General features: G+C 36.1%; 1 protein-coding gene across 2 annotated transcripts in view; it reads left to right on the plus strand.

The window, feature by feature from the left end:
• khdrbs3 (KH domain containing, RNA binding, signal transduction associated 3) overlaps positions 1–18,522 on the plus strand; it is a 145,855-nt gene that overhangs the window by 49,509 nt on the left and 77,824 nt on the right. The window lies entirely within an intron of this gene.

Consider the following 18,522-nt stretch of genomic DNA (forward strand, 5'->3'; position numbering starts at 1 on the left):
ACTCGTTTCCACAAATTTCACTGTACGTGAAACTTTTCAAAAACGCAAAGGAAAAACGTTTCATCATTGTCGTGTAAACATACCCTTAGACTCACATTTTACTGTTTTTTTGTTTTGTTTTGTTTTTAATATGTTGCTTGTATTTTCTGCATTTCGTATTTAAAAAAAAAATAAAGTGCAGGTCAACAAATGATAAACTATTTATCTTTGAAATGTATCACTTGCCGAAACTGTATTAAAATGTATTTAAAATAATTAGAAGAGAAAACTGTAATTCCACTTTCTTCATTTTAATTATCTGCACAGATATAGTTATAATTTACTGACTTGCATTGTGCTATTGTGAAATTCAGAAAGTACAAAAAACATTTTCTCCACTAGCTTTTTCCCGAATTTATTCTGTAGTGCACTTTCTTTAGCTTTTTGGGTGAAATGTTTGAAAGCCTGTTTTCGCCTCTAATTGTGACTTATATTGCCTTTAAATCTCACAAATTTGACTATATCTCTCAGTTGTGACTTTGTTTCTCATAATTGTGACTTTAGTGTGACTCTTATTTAAGACTCGTAGTTATCTCTTTTGTTTTTTACTCTAAAGAGGAATGCGACCTAAACGTCATGTAAAAATCATTCTTTCAGCCTGCTAATTGGTGAATCATAATACACATAGTCAAAACAGGAAATAATTGCTCAGAAATATAATAAGCATATCCAGAAACAAAGAGCCAAGCATATTAAAAACATATTTGCAGCAGCTTTACTTTGAATTCAGTTCTTTCAAATGGAAACCACAGGCCGTAAAGGCATCGTATAGCTATTTCAACTTGATAATGACTCATGTCGATACAGAGGACGTGCCGTCCTCACCCTCTCTTGACTTAACAGCGATTCCTTTTGTTCATTAGCCCGATTCGACCGCCTTCATGCGTGTGTATAACCGGAAAGACCTAATGAGCTTTTTCTCATCAAAAGTTCATCTGTTCGGCTTAGCAATCATCTGTATTGTAATATTTTCCTCGCCATCTCTCTTCCAATTGTCACAGGGAATCTCATTTAGGAAGACGGAAGGACCTTGCAGCTTTAGTTCAGTCCAGTTGCTCTAAATCAAATAACCTGCTACAGTATTTTAGTGTTTTTCTCAGTAAGCCTTTATGGTGGAAATCGACGTGAAGCCAATTGCTATGCTGGACCTTCATGTAGGCATGAGTATTTGAGACAGAAAATGGTCTGAGGGTGCATATACACAAGGTATTTTCCGCTTCATATCCCTAAGTCAGTGTCAGCAGATAGTCATCCGAGCATCTTTACCGTGGTTTCACCTGATACCAGCACATCTGAAGATCAGATCTGATCTGAAGATCTGAGAAATCAGATTTCTCGTTTTGCTCGTGTCGCTTAAAAACACAGCTTTTTGTGCATAATGGATGGTCGTACTTGCTTCGGTAATTATGGGCAAATGCATTTTAAAGTCAGTGTTAGATATCAATTTTTTTCTGTATCCCATGTGTGAGGCCTGTCGAATGTGTAGTGTTCATTTTAAGTCGAGTTGTTTTCAGTGTAGTGAGATGAAAAAGATTAACCTTCACATACACACTCTGGTTTTCGTTTACACTTATTAGAGATATATCTCGCCTGTTCATATACTCAAGGTCAAGCTGTTATTTTAGAGAAACAGAATGATGCTCAGAAATGCTGGTGTTTTCAAAGGGGCCATATCATGAAAAAAACCCGCTGAATTTCCTTGCTCTTTTGAAAAATACTTTTAAAAATAGCATGTAGACATTACTACTAGGGGTTTAACGGTTTGCATTACAGTTTTGTTTTCAAAGATTATATAAATAAAATCTATATTAACAAAAAGTTAGCATCAGCAGTTCATTGTTAAAGTTACTTTAACATGCACTACCATTCAAAAGTTTGGAGTCAGTAGGATTTTTTTTAAAAAGAAATTAATCATTTTATTCAGCAAGGATGCATTTAATTGATCTAAAGGCACGTTTACATGACAACGATGTATTAAAAATGGAAAAGTTTTTCAATTGTGTGTGTTTTTTTTTGTTGTTTTTTTTGCGTAACGACGTTGTCAAAACAATCCATGTTCACATGGATCTGGTGAAAATGACTAAAAATGCTGTATTATTCTGCCAGGCCAGTAGTTGGCGATGTCACTTTATAAAGAAAAACTACACGCCCATAGACTGAATGCGTAATACGCATGTGCATGACGTCACAGTTTTCACAAATTCACGTTTCTGTAGTTTACACAGAGATAATAACGGTATTGTTTTCAAAAACTTGCACTTTGAAACCTGTTTTCAAAAATTTGCGTTTTCAGGTCCCCCAAAAAAATGATCATGTAAATGAACATCAAAAATGGCGATGTGCAATTGGAAGCCCGGAACACACCAAGCCGACGGTCAGCTGTTTTTGTTCGTCGGCTGACTACGTTTTTTTAACCGACTGAATTGGCATCGGAGCTTGTCGGTCAGTCGGGTCATCTGATCATTCTGATTGGCTGTTCAGCTACTGCCACCTGCTGGTATGGAAAGGCATATCATCTTACGCAGGCGCAGAACGGATATGCTACTTGGCCGTCGGCTGTCGAGCGTCAGTTTGGCGTGTCAGGGCAACTTTGGACCCAGATGCTGCTGATGTGAGCCAGCCCCGCAGTCTGCTTTCATCGCCACTAGTTCGTCTGCGTCGGCTTGGTGTGTTCCGGGCTTAAAGTGACAGTAAAGACATTTTATAATACAAAAGATTTCTATTTCAAACAAATGCTGTTCTTTTGAACTTTCTATTCATCAAAGAATCCTAAAAATAATGTATCATGGTTTCAACAAAAATATTAAGCAGCACAACTGTTTTCAACATTGACAATAATCAGAAATGTTTTTTGAGCAGCAAATCATCATGTTAGAATAATTTCTGAAGGACCATGTGACACTGAAGACTGGAGTAATGATGCTCACAATTCAGCTATAAATAAATTTCATTATAAAATATATTACATTTAAATTGTAATGATAATTCACAATATTACTGTTTTACTGTATTTTTGATCAAGTAAATCAGCCTTGGTGAGCATAAGAGACTGCTTTCAAAAACATTAAAAACTGTAGTGTGAATACATGAATACCTCTAAAAGTTTGAATCCAGCCTAAATGATAAATTATCATTTCTTCTCTTAAAAGCAACTAACTTGCATTTCTTTTTGAAAAAAAAAAAAAAAAAAGATTTTCAGATTCCTACAGCCTACTTTGCCTACAGCATTTCACAAACTTTTGGAGGGCACTGTGTATGAGTGACACAAAAAGGCATCCGTTTTGTTGAAAGACCCCCTAAAGTTCCTCTGTCTCTGTCCTGCTGCGCTCTGCGTCTCTTACAAGTGTATTATCACCCAGCCAGCCACCACTCTTCCCTTCATTTAGGCTATCGATCCCTGTTTTTTCTCATTCTCAGCGCTTTGTGTAATCGAATAGATCCAACACTAGCTTTCTGCCGCTGTCTTACAGGACCAGCGTCAAGCAGTCGCAGTCTATTAGTGAATATGAATAATTAATCAGGGATAGCTAGATAGGAAAAGGATACGCACATACAGAATCCATATTAATTATGATGTATTGTGTCAGCGTATCACAGCGGAGACGGCTAAGACGGCATTCCTATAATAAGTGCACTTTGAAGCTTAGCTGTGTATCCTCAGGTGAAATGACGTTATGCATCCATAGAATGATTACTTGATATAAAGGCACAGAAGGGAATGAACCTTGGACATATGAATGACAATGCAGCTGATTACATGCTTTTCATGAATGGGGTGCAAAATAGGGTCTCAAATAGTCATTAAAATGAGCTATTTAACTAGCAATGTTGATGTTAATTGTCAGCCTTATTTTTTAGGGGTTCGAGCGCACAGCACTGAAACCTCATTGTAATTGTTAAATTTCAGCATTCTCCCCTAAAAGTGATCGGGCAGACCAAACCGTAAGTCGTAGAGACTTGAAACTTTGAGGGCTGGTAGTATTCACACCATCTACTACGTCACCAAGGCTCGCCCCGATCGGCCTGACAGGAGCGCTACAGTGGTGAAAAGTACAAAATGGCTCAGAACTCCTGAACCGTTAGGCATAGACTCAAGTGTCTTATATCGTTAGAATCCTTGGCTCAAGATGAATATTCAGGTATTTTGGATATTTAGAAAAAATACTTTTGTGAACTAGTCCTAGGTTTTGACCCAATCTGAACCAAACCACTGCAGCAAGATACTCTGGAGTCTGATTGTTAATAATTATCAAAAAGTAAAAAGTTGAAATTTTCTAAGGGCTGCCAAAACGTTCGAAGTGGGTGGAGCCACTTTTACTAAAATGGCTATAACTCGTGAACGGAATGAGATATTTTCACCAAACTCGGCACATCTATGTAAGAGCCCATTCAGTGGTCGCGTGAAAAAGGGCGCAGTGATTGGCCACTTGGTGGCATTATAACAGGAAAAAAGCTTGAAAACGGCTATAACTACTTCATCGTTAGTCCGATCGACTTGAAAATTGGCATGCAGCATCTTTGTCCGAGGGGCTGTCTATGAGGACATTGACGCATCTCAAAAAACATGTCCGCCATCTGCCACTGAAATTTGAGCAACTATCAGACAAGGTTAACAGAGGCCGATCGGAACAAAACTCGCTGGGGCCTGTTTGACTCACGGTCCTAGAGGCCTGTGAGGATTTCGAAAGAAATCGGCCACAGGGTGGCGTCTTCGCATTCTTCATGTGCGTAAAGGATCGTGTATCGCACGATTTTTTTGTGCACGACCACAACATTCACACCACATGGTAGAACTCCTCATTCTGAGCAACTTTGCCTCAAGGACTGCCGCTGTCCACTGAATCTTAAATGTTGGAGATTATTTCAAAAACCAACTTTGGCGAACTAGTCATTTTTAACTAGTGTTAAAAAGCTTTATGAACCATAAATTTCCTATGATAAATTGCCTGTATTGACTGTAAATGGTCTTTTCCATCTATGATCGAGATGGTTACAGGCTTGCTAATTAAAACATACCTTTTTACGCATGTGCTTAAAGGCCTTAAAGCGCTTGAACCCTGATAATTGCTGCTCGCAGCTATATTTATATGTTATAATTGTCAAGTAATACTCGTACAAGCAAAATTCAAATAAAATTTGAATATCTAGTTTACATATGTAATTTTTATTTTGTGAATCTTTTTTGGTGTTGTCTAGCAAATATTGTTAATGAAAACCAAATAGAATTTCTAAAAAGTGATTGATATGTTTCATATATTTAATATGAATTTTTTATAAATTCTATTTAGATTTTTCATACATACCTGTATATATATATATATATATATATATATACACATGGACCTATTAATTGCCATTTAAGTGAAATTACTGAACATAAACATACAAGCTTGATAAAAAAAAAGCTCATTTTAGAAGAAAATTTTAAATGGCACTTAGAGGCTTTTGCATCTTAAGTCTTCAAATATATATATACAAATAACTGTTGTGAATGGTTAAATCAATCCCCAGTGAGCACATCAAAAAAATACTAGTAATTTATGCTATGCATACATACACAAATTTTAATAAATGTCCTGCCACATAATATTAATGAAAAGATTAATTTGATGTTTAATTAAATATAACGATTTTAAGGACTTTAAACACGAATCAATTCGATATGCATATAGTGATGCAGTCAGCGTATGACACTGTTTATGGCTATAGCATTGGGAATTTAATTCGCTATGGGAATTTAAATATGCCTTACTAAACATTTGAGTGCTCAGCCTAGACTTAAACAACAAGCCCGTCTCAGTCTTAGGAGCCACGGATAAAAATGCTCTTCCTCCTCCCCACTTGGCACACAGATGAGATGTTTTAAAGGAACCTGAACTGGCATAAGAGGTATTATGATGATCTGTAGACCATTAAGTGCTTTATAAGTAGAAGCATTTTATAATTCATGCAGACAGATAACCAGTATAGTGATGATAATAGGATTGGACAATCATATAGTATAATAGGATAGGATTGATACAATCATATTTTCCGGTTATAGCTCTGATGGCTGTGTTTGGAACAAGTAGCAGCTTAATTATGGAGACATTGGGGAATCCACAAAGTGCATGTGTTATATGAATGAACGTCTTGTATATGTTCTGACAAGCACTTACCATTACCTTTGACATAGTTGTACTATTCTTGATAGACTATGTCTTGATATAAAAATGTAGGCAGTTAAATGTTAATGAGTTCATGGTTGTGACATCTTAACCATGATTTTTGATATTTTTTTGGTATTAACTGGTGAGGAAGCTTTGCATTGTGAACTCTTTATTTGAAATGAGCAAGAAAAATACTACTTTACACTTTACACTACAGATTAAACATTCATGTTCACATTCATCAATTTATAAATGTAAATGAATTTCAGCACAGATTTGGGCATGTCTAACACTTTGCACAAAGACAGTGAATAAAAAGGCTCTGTATTTGTGTGATTTAGTTTACACAGGCCTCACTTCAGCCTACACCCAGACCTTAAAATTGCTTCCTGTAATCACGACAACTGGCAGGCCATTACAGCATGTCAACAGCAAAGGCTTTTAATGAATAACAATGCTGTCGTATCCTTCATGTTGTCACGTAGCTCCAAACACAAGGTGATTTTGGAAGCTCTGATGCCACTGGCTCAGCGATTCAGGATCCCAGAGGAAATTTTTACTGGCTTCACTTTCATAACTCAGGAGAATTATTTGATTTCTCAGATATGTTTTTATTGAAGTATCAACTTTTTCATGCTTTAAATCTCTTAGGAGAACTAAAAATAGACACATGACAATTGTTGACATACAGTAGTCACCTTTATTTATATAGTGCTTTATACAATACAGATTGTTTCAAAGCAGCTTCATGGTGATAAACAGGAAAACAATAGAATCAATGATGCAAAGTTCATCAATTATGAAACTAGTTATATTCAGCTATAAGCAGCTCTACTGCTGTTATTCAGCTCAAGTCAGTTTAGTGTTTATTCAGTCATGTTCAATAATGTTGCAAAATTCGTTAATTATAAAACAAAGTCGATTCATCTACAGTATAAAGCAGTAGTATCATCATCCAGCTCAATTCATGTTTTGTTCTTTTTCGATAGTGCAGTCAAATCAATAATATTACTGAACATTAAGTGTCTTTTAAACCCCAACTAAGCAAGCCAAAGATAAGAGTATAGAGCTATAAAATTAAAGAGGACGTATTATGCTTTTTTACATATTCAACTTTCTTTAGTGTGTAATGTTGCTGTTTGATCATGAAAAAGATCTAAAAAGCACAAAGTCATTCCAGTGGCAGTTATAACTCCCTGAAACACCTCCATTGTAGTCTTGAGTTTTTTTCCGGTAATGTACACGTCACAATATTACTCAATTAAATAATTCCCACCTAAGGCATAAACACAAAAAAAGGGGGTGAGTCCTGGTTGAGTTGTGTTAGTCACGGTTATGGTAAGGGGCGTGACATTTTCCAAACACGACACAACACACTGGTCCAGCCGACCAATCAGAGCACATTGTGCTTTTTTAGAAGGAGGGGCTTCATAAAGCCAGGAACTAAACAGGGGTGCGTTTCCCAAAAGCATCATTAGCCAACTATGGTCACAAGTTCCAACATTATCAACATAGTTCAGTGAGCCTGTTTTTTCTGAAACCATAGTTCCAACGAACATTCGCAAACAGCATCGCAAAGTTGTGTGATTGGAATGGCAGCTCTCGACCTGTGGTTAGAAACATAGTTTCTTGTTTGCATGACATGTGGACTTAATAAGTCCTTATCTTGAGCAAAATAAGCAAGCTGACATTCAGTACAATCTATATCTTTAATTTCGAATAAATATGACCCATGCTGGCAAAATGAATGCACACAGGCTAATTTCGAGCTACACGTAAAACAAGTCAAAAATGTTGATTTTGGTCAAATTTGAGGTTTTCACAAAAATGAGTTCATTAAGCAATAAAACATCTAAAAGTATCTTTATTTGGATGTTTTTTGAGAGGAATACCTTTCCTTTGTCCATGAAAGGACTGCTCGCTTCACCACTCGCGCTTCCCCTCAGCAACTTCCTCATTAGTCTAAGTTTTGTATCGTTTTAAAGCACAGCATTCCAACTTTGTGCATATTCATAGGCCATTTTTGATGGCATGAGTCTGAACCAATTGAAATGTGACTGTAAAACTCATGCTGATGTAAACAAATCGATCTTACTCGCGCTGACTGACAGATCCAAAGCGCACGCACAAAGATGCCTCAGACAGCGTGCGATCCTGATATACACATATAAACAGAATTATAGTACTTCAAAATATTGAAGTAGAATATTGAAAAAGAGTTATATATATATATATATATATATATATTTTTTTTTTTTTTTCCTATAGATATTTGGTTTTGACGAGGTGTGTGCCAAATTAGGTGTTATTAACAGGGATTTTAAGGTATAGTTGCTAGGTGATTTTGTTTTGGAAACTTCAGAAAACTTTAACTTGATTTTGCTGACTCTATTGAGTTTAAACGGGTGTAGCTCAGTCATTTGTTCTCTGATTCCAACAAATCATACATCATTTTGAAGGTTTTTTAATAGAGTTTGTGACTTATTTTGTCAGTATGGGTCACATATACAAATTTCATTTACGTCTTTTAGTTTGTCAAGAGATTTAAAGTGCCATTTTTGCGCATATGCGTGCCTGCCATAGTATGTAAGAAGGAGCCTAATCTGTAAATAAAGCAAAATAACTGAGAAAAATGAAAAGTAGTCCTCAGATTCCTTGTCTGTAATTTATAGCAAAAAATCTGGCTTTAATTCGATCTCAAACGGATTCATTAAAAGAAGTTATTACTCCACCACCTGCCTGACATCAGTGTGGTGGTTAATGATGTCACAACATTAACCAATGTTGTGGTTGACAATACCATTTCGGGAAACAGTCGTGACTAGCTAGTCAATTTCTTCAATGATGATTCATACTATGGTAGTGAAGCAGCGAGTTATGTTGTTGTACGGGAAACACATCCCTAAGAGTTTCTGACAGACTAGGAAAAGAGGTGCTGCAACAATGTCAGATATGTGAAAACTAAGGTGATGAGATCTCTGACTATTGCATTGTTTTTGGTTTCTTAGAAAGTTTTATGATGTTGTTGAGATCGCTTCTGAATCTAAAGGAGATGTGAGGTTACCAAGGCCTTGTTCCCTGGAGTCTCAGACTTTAGCAAAACCGTGTTTGATTTTCATTTGAACTTGTTGTATAGAAGAAATAGCTAAGCTATTAAAGAGCTCTCCTTTGTGAATTTTCTTTCTTTTGGGCTTTACCTTTAATTATTAGTGAGGAGAACCGAAGGTGCCTGTCAGCCGGTGTCAGACGACACTGTGCGTCTGCTGCAGCTCTGCACCATCCGGATTGAGGTCTGACCTTGGCGTGAAAAGCCTGACTCTTTCTGTCTGTCTCTCTGTCTGGAATGTCAGCTGTACCCTGACGACGGTACCTTGCTCACTTGACATGTACCTTAGAAGGGTACTGCACCTCTGTCCCTGTGTTTTACTTCTTCTCTCTTTCTCTCCTTGGTTCTCTCACCTCAAAGGTCCCGTAGCACTAAATAATGGAGAGCGGTTGGAGCAGTACGGTGTCCCTGAGAAACTCAAGCCTACACAGTGAGCTAGCCTGGCTCCTTTCCCCATTTTTAAAACCACAATCTTGGAGCAGCACTTTTAACTTTCATTTCAGTGCCTAAAAGATGAAGCTTGTACAAGCACAGAGATGTTTTGGATAGTCTTTGCTGCTCAGGGTGTTTACTGCTTCACATTAGTTGACAGATTTCTGTCTTCACTCAGAACAGTACATGGGGAAGATCGGCTGTAGCGCTGAGAGAAAAGTGTGAAACACAGAGAGGGGCGAGAGGATGACAGATGTTTGGAGAACACAGCATCGTTTGACTGCGAGCTTCGGCCCACACAAACCATTTTGAAAAAGACCTGAAAAAATACTAAAAGGAATAGTTTATCCAAAAAATAAAGTTCTGTTGTCATTTACAACCCAACAGCCTAGGTTGTTCCAAATCCATATGATTTTAGAATTTAATATTTATTTCTTAACTCTTTCCCTGCCATTGATGGAATTTTCCTGTCATTTATGAGACAACGCTTCCCCACCATTGACGGAATTTTCTGGCTTTCCATGTTTTTATTGTTATATGGTAGGGGGGCGCTTTTACGCATCTTTTGAAAGAATACTGAATCTCCGGATCAAAACACAGACAAAAAAGGAGCAGAAATGCTTATGCACATTGTTGTCCTTGATTTTCCCTAATGGTTAGTGAGTCAGACTGGTAACCTGAAGGTTGCGGGTTCGATTCTCAATACCGGCAGGAAATGACTGAGGTGCCCTTGAGCAAGGCACCTAACCCTCCCAATCACTCCCCGGGTGCCACAGCAAAACGTTTAAAAATAATTATTATTTTTAATTTTTTTTTATTTAATATTTTTATGATTTCTGTTTAGATTTCACTTTTATTTTTATTTCAGGTTTACTATTAGTTATTTTGGTACTATAATATAATATAATATATACTATAATATTTACATTTTATTTTATCCTTCTTTCAAATGGTGAAACAGATTTTTAATGGTCTTAATTGTAGTTTAAATTAACAGTAACAACCCTGGGAAAGAACTAGTTTTATGGTGGTTTTTTTTTTTTTTGGTAATGTTTGTCCACATCCATTTTCATTGTATGGAAAAAAGCTGATTTTTTTTTAATTTTTTTTTTTACTTTCAGTATTTAAAATAAACAGATAAAGATTCCGAAATCTCCTTGTAAGTTGTAAGTTATTAATGTAAGTTATTGTTATCGTTAGAATAAATTAATTTGCAACTTAATTTCAAATTAATTTATTCTAACGATAACAATAAGTGAGCATTTTGGGGTTAACATGGTAATTTTTCTTAAAAGGAATAGTGTTAAATTTTTGTTACTCAGCATATTTCAGGTGTTTGAGTCATGAAAATATTACCGCATTATTAAATATTATTTCCTTTCACAAAAGTTCAAACTTCACATTTTCTCCACGCTTCTGCTTGTATTGTGAGTCAGAGCCCCAGGCTGGAGAGCTCAGCCCTGATGAAATGGAGAGTATGAAATTTCATTCGTAACAGATGATTATGAACATTTGGATTGCTGTCGCTCAGCCAGCCTTTTCTGCTGTCTCATTCCCCTCTTTCATTTCTCCTTCAGAAATCCTCACTAGATTAAAAGGGGTTTTTTTTTCTTCTAAAAGTTTCAGCTGGTGTACAGGTGTGTTGGTGGGTGGGGTTATAGATCAGGTGAACACATAAGCCCCTCCCATAAAATTGCATTAATACACTCTTTCATCCCACACTGACTCTTGAAGGTCAGTAGATCCTCAACTAATTGATGGAAGCCAGATTCAGTTTTCAGATAGTAAGTTATAAGCTGGTTTAGATGGGTTCATCCCAACCTTAACCTTACCTATGACCTCCCTCTTTCAGGATGGCATTTTTTTTAGTTTTTATTTTCTTCTGGCAATCTCATAGTGGCCTCAAACGTGTTTGAAGATGGCAGATATTTTTACGTTTTTACGTTGTCCAAATGCTTTTAGGGGTCACCTCAGGCGATATTCATGTAAAGACTTGCACCAGTTTGCAAGATTTTGATTTAGAATTTGAAACAAATGTGCGCTCCAAAACCAGATTAATATTTTTAGATGCATAGGAATGATTTGAAAAGTAGGTGGATGCTTTAAAAGTCTCATCAGCTTCTCTTCACAACCATGACATGGTTTTCAATGCCTAATTGCCACAGACAATCTCATATGACAGACCTTTTGTTAGCTAACAAGCAAAACTTTCAGGACATTTTGCCATAATCGTTTAATAATTGGGCCTGAAAAATTGTTGACAACTATGAATATAAAATGCACAATCTATGTCTAAGATGACTTCTCTGTTCTGTGTTTTGCTCGTCTCTCTTCAGAATGTTTACTTTCTGTCAACTCAAACTGTGCCAGGCGCGGCATAGGTCATGAATATTAATTACGTTATGCGAGATTCGCCCTAACTGATTTGCTGAAAGGCTGACGTTGGCAGGTGACAGAGGGTCAAGGTATGACTGGTTAGATCTTGTTGGTGTGTACAATAACTGTATCATTATGTGGAAAAAAAGCATATTTTTTTTCCATTGATGGCCATTTGACATTCACACTAACATTCAAGCAACAAAAATTTCATTATACAACAGTCCTTCAATTTGATTGGGCCGTTTGTTTGCTCATATCTGTTATACACAATCCACCTCTAAAGATAATTAGAAAAAGAGACAGAGATGCTGATGCAAAATATGTGTCTTTTTGCAAGCCCCAAAAAGATAAGAGTTATGAAATATGATATGACAGACAGAAGAGGCCGACGTCTGGTGGAGAGAAGAACAGATGCCCTATCTCATCTGGATCTGTCTCTCTCTCTCTCTCTGTCTCTCCGTCTGTCTCTCCACCTGCATTTTTAACAAGCGCGCACACATAGACGGAGCAGGTCAAATGGAAATGAGAAGTAACCAGGATAGATGTTAAACCCTGGTTTAACATTTAAACACACACATATACATAAAGCCCAGGTCGGTAATGAAGTACTAAAGTGTGCAGATAGTGTGTGCGCCTGTGGGATTGTGTGTCTGTCTTTGCTTATGTTATGTTTTGTTGCAGAAAAGGGAATATTTGATAAAGAGACAGACTTTAATAATACATAGGGAATTCTCTTTTGCTTATATAACATGTCTCGTGTGTATGCGCGCACACACACACACACTTGTGTAAGGGAGACCTTAGACATATTAAATATGCAAATAATTCTTTGAAGATATCTCTAATTCACTGCTAATTAAAAAGTAACATGCCTAATTAAATGTAAAGCTTGATAGGTGAATCGCATGATGAAATGTGCGGCTGTTATTGCAGCCTATTTTTAGGAACATTAAGGTTTTGTTTTTGTTTTTTTGCATTGTGATATGATTTTCATGATAATTACTGTAATGTAAACTAATCTTATTCTTTCAGCTCTGATAATTGTTTTGAAAAACTTGAAAAGTTTTAAAGAAATGTTATGCTATTTAATTTCCTAATGCACAAAATATACTTGAACTGCATTGTTTTATTGTTTTATAATGTTTCCTGGGGTGCACTTATAATGTTAGAATGATTTTTACATCAAAAATGGTCATATTTTAGAAATAAAAGGCATTTTTCCTACCCTGATTTTAGCCCTCTGATTTGAACGCTCTGTTTGAAGGGGCGTGTCTGCTGTGAGACTTCAGTGTAAACGCCCACTGCTGTGATTGGCTAACATCTTTCAATTTGAAATTGAAGTATTACTCTCTCAAAAACTTTTAGCACATTTTTACTATTACAGCTCTCAAGGTTAAATAATCATTAAAAGTGGTGATTATAGCATTATATTTAGATCATATCATGAAAGGTTGCTGTGATGAACATTGGAGCCGATCACAGACATGTTGTTGAGCACATGAATGCAGCGATCTCATTGTTGCAACTCGATTTCTGCACTCTCACGAATGTTTTCATCATAACTAACAGTGAAAACACAATGTAAATAAGAGATTCATTGATTTTAACAGGAGTTTTGGCGCGAGTCCAGAACTCAGTCACTGATAAACTCGCGTTGTTTGATTGACAGCTCCAGCGATTGTGAAGGGAGCGTTCTTTCTATAAAAAATTATATATATGTTTAAATAACAGATTATTTTTATCCTACTAAGAGAAACTATGTGAAGTTGACCATTTAGTCACTGATTTGATTTACTGACACAGACAAAGAACTGTACATGAATCACTAATATCAAAAGTCACAGATCAGGCATTAGAATTAACACAGTTGCTCACATGTTGTCGCATTACTGTCGAGTCCATATCGTAAAAGTCTGTTTGCAAATTGACCAAATAATCCACAGTGAAATGTACCAAATACAAATAAATAATGCTCAACTTAGACATTCACATCTCGCTGTCCCCAAAGCCATCTTTATCGCTTGCTAGCTCTAGTAACCCAGTATAGCGTCTCTCTGTTACCTACTACATGGCATGTGTGATTCAGTGGGTGGAGCTAAACAGGCAGTGATGTAGAAGCAGGCATTGATCTTATTCTGTTCAGGTGGTGCTTAGCCACACTATTATGTAATAAAGTCGCACATTCCATGACCTGTCGCTTTGGCAGATTTGATTCAATATAGCTGTTTTTAGACTATTTTCAAAAAATCAAGGAAATTTTGATTTCTCAGTTCATGACAACTTTAAAGGGATAGTTCACCCTAAAATGAAAATTAATTCATCACTTACTCACCCTGGTGTTGTTCTAATGCCGTATGCTGTTCTTTCTTTTTTTTAGATCACAAAAGGAGAAATCTTAAAAAATGTCCTGCTCGCGTTTGTCCATATAATGGCAGTGAATAGCGACCAGCATGAAGCTTTAAAAAAAGATGCAAAAGTAGCACAGAATGATCCCATGCAACACGTGTCATATACCCCACGTTTTCTGGGGGTATACGATAGGGTTTGGTATAAACAAACCGAAATTTAATGTTTTTTAAACGAAAATCCTGACCTTGGCCATTGGTCTTCTGTGCACGGCTGCACGTTCATGAGGCTCTATTAGCGCTGCAGTTCATTCCGATTCACCAGGAAAAAGCACACAGGTTGTGAGAAATCAAGATGTAAATGTATATAATAAATAAAATAAAAATATATTATATTATTACATTATTATTACAAAATTATATTATTACATTATTATTATTATTATATTATTACAACATTTTAAAAAAATCCAAAAAAATTAATAAATGTATCTTGTTTTAGTTTAAGATATTAGGATGATATTTAGGGTGGATTTAGGATATTTATTTAGGATTATATATATAATTATTATTATTTTTTTTTTTTTACTGGAAAATAAGACATTTTTTGCAGTGTATTTCTGTATTACACTGAATGCAATTAGTGTGATTAAATGTGACTTTTAGCACATTCTTGTTGATTAACATTTCATGAATCACTTCAAAGAGGGGATGAAAGAATATTATTAGCCACAAAAGTTGGGGTCCCCTGTTGTTTTGTTGTCGAGATGCATATTATATATTTTACCAGCCTTTGAAAGAACTTAATCCCTTAATGATAAACCAGAAAGCATCAAATAATAAGAGATTTTTTTCCCCCACAGCATAAAGAAGTGAATGTTTCCCTCTTAAAAAATCTATTATAATGCCAGATCATTTTTTGCAGCCGAATGCCTGCAGCATTATAATATTCATGAGCGAATGGCGTGTTAATGTTTGTGTTCCAAATAATTAGCATTTCTTATATTCCCACAGAGGACATTGTCTCACATTCCATCTTATTAACACGTCTGATTCCTGTCATCTCTTAAGAGTCACGGGTGGAATTGTTCACAGATTTTTCTGTGGCGTAAATAACCTTCAAAGGACAGCTTTTGGCCGTCTGAGTTTTTCTCTCAGTTCTGTTCTGATGAGCTGTGCTGATCCGGGAAGCGGTGGGAAGGCGAGATTACAGCCCGAGCGTCTCAGACTTCTCCCTTGGCCTCTTTATTCGGGCTCTGAATGGGACGTCTGTCAGACGCTAAAGACATGGGGCTTAATCTTGCCAAGGCTGAAGATCAGACTAGAAATGCAAGTTGCACAAGGTCAAAGCAAATATGTTGCACTCTAATCGTTCATGGAGAGAAGGACAGGATGGACTGAAGAGAAATTAGATCTAAATAACCGGCATGAAATTTATCCGTATCAGTTACATCAATGCTACCGTTATATGGACTATTCATGAAAATATTACTTTGTTGACGCAGGTCAATCACAATGTCGAATGAGAAGTTTTTCATTTTATAAACAGGTCAGTTGGCTATTTTGTTCCTGTGAGGAAAATTCTGGTATTTTTGTTCAACTACAGGTTTTTCAACCACATTTAGGGTGTTCACATTTGTATTTCAGTTCGCTTAGTTCTTTTGGTCTGGACCAAAAATGAAAAAATATGCATTTATTTTTGGTTCACTTAGCATTCAGACTGAAGAAAGGTCTTAAAATGTGACGGCAGTTCAGACGCCTTTACTGAACTGTAATGGGCAACATAGCTCCTATGACGAGAAGAACCAGGTATGCTTGAGCCTTCTGTGCTTTTAGAAGTCGAAGTTCTGTAAGTTCTTCTGCTAGTTCTGTGTTTTTAGAATGTGTAAAAAATGAAGTATACTTTGGCCTTAAGTCTACATCGGACAGATCAACAGACTCTATTTGCTAAATGATTGTCTATGGACTGTCGGTCAGTGATGAGCATATGTTTCATGACTGTGAACGTAATTTCACCAAGTACAACATTTTTGTTGATCCTTGAACAACATTCCAGTCAACCAGTCAGATTTGGGACAAGTTTTCAGTTTATATCAAGTTTAGGCTTACAACCAGAGTTAGGTACTTCTACATCAATATTATTCAGTTATGGGCAGGGTTAGGTTTATGGGTAGGGATAGGGTTAGGACTAAATGTTGTTCTAGGATCAACAAAATATAAAATATATTGATCCAGGAACATGTCTTACTTGGCAAAATCATGGTGACCCTGGTACAATAATTCATTAATTTGCATATAAGGCAGTTAATTACGAATTTAAATCTATTGACAGCCCTACTAAATGTTAATGATGAAGAATTGTTGAACCCTTTATCATTAAGATGCTAATGCAAAGTAATTCTAGACATGTAAACATACAGAACAGCTGTTCTAGAACTGTGTTCACGGCTCCAGGATTTCCCTAAACATTCTTTAGTAATCTCTACAGTTGAGTTCATTTATCATGTAGAGTGCACTACTGTACAAACCCATTAAGTGGTTAGTATAAAAGGGCAGCCTGACCCCACTTAATGACATCCCAGTGGTCCGCACGTGCTGGGAATTTTAATGTGGTTGCACAGCACGCTATAGGATTCTTATGAAATTTAGACTTTCCTGAAGAACTTTCACTAAGCAGAGATCTCAGGTTATTGAAGTTTCTTTCAATGCCTCTAACTAGAGTAATATATACAGATGATCTACTGTATAGTATATCACCAAAATAGCTTTTTTCTCTTTAATATTTACTTTATTTTATCCAGTTTGTCAGTTTATTGCAGAGATGATGGGAACACAAATGTATGCTATCACATGGATCTGTTTTATGTTTATGTATCTCTGAGGCAGTTCCACTGTGTAAGCAATAAAACATTTTATGAATGGGTGTATGAATGGACAGTGGATGTGTATATATTTAATGGTGTTGGTCTTAAAGGGACCATGTTCTTTTTTATTATATATTATCTTTCTTGAAGTCTAGTTATAATGTTAATCAATTTTTACTTCCACCCAAAACAGTTTCTTTAGATTTTCGTGAGCATAAACAATATTAGAATGATTTCCGAAGGATCATGTGACAATGAAAATTCAGCTTTTCCATCACAGAAATAAATTAGATTTTAAAATATATTACAAATAAAAACAGCTATTTTAAATTATAATAGTATTGCTGTTTTTACTGTATTTTTAATCAAATAAATTGAGCATTGTTGAGCAAATGAACAAAATCTTAATTATTCTTAAAATAATCTTAATCTTAAAATAATCATTTGGTTTGTGATTGTGTAAATAATCAAATGATATTTGCATCATATTTAGTTCATTGTTACCCCCACAAAAATATGCATTAGCACATGTATGTTTAATGCATTGATTTTCAGCAAAAATAACTACGTTGTGATATGAACATTTACCACAATGCAATATTACTGTGATATGCCATCCATCCCTATTGAATAAGTACTATAAAAACAGCATTGTCTTATTATTTAGGATGGATTGTTTTTGTGCAAAATGATTCATGATTTTTTTATTAGAAAGCAGCTGTAGAAATATCTAAATTCATAGAAAGTAGATCAGTGTACACGCTGGTGAGTGAGACCTCCCGTCGCGCTGCCGTCACCATCTCCCTGTGACTTATCTGCTTTTCATTACAGCTGTGCCTGTAGACAGAATTGTTTTATAATGAAGAAATATATTTTCCCTCTGCCTCATGTTCATTTGCTTTACAATCCGAGCGTGTTGTGGGAATGAGGTGCGGTGCGAGAGAGACATCAGAGATTATGACATGAAAAAACGCCCTGAAGATTGCACCGAGTTAGTTAAAAATGCAGACGGATAGATATTCATGTTCGTCAGGCCCTGCTGAAATAGTGGCAAATGAAAACCACACTGAGAAAGCATGTGTGTGTGTGAGCCTCTGAGGGCACACTCGCTGTCACTCCAGTCTGCAGCTTTAACACATCACATCGCAACATGCTTTTCCCGTGGGGGAAAAAAAGAAATGTGTTGGTTGTCATGGAAATCTATAGCC

This window comes from Ctenopharyngodon idella, chromosome 19, assembly GCF_019924925.1.
Source record: "Ctenopharyngodon idella isolate HZGC_01 chromosome 19, HZGC01, whole genome shotgun sequence".
Taxonomy (NCBI): domain Eukaryota; kingdom Metazoa; phylum Chordata; class Actinopteri; order Cypriniformes; family Xenocyprididae; genus Ctenopharyngodon; species Ctenopharyngodon idella.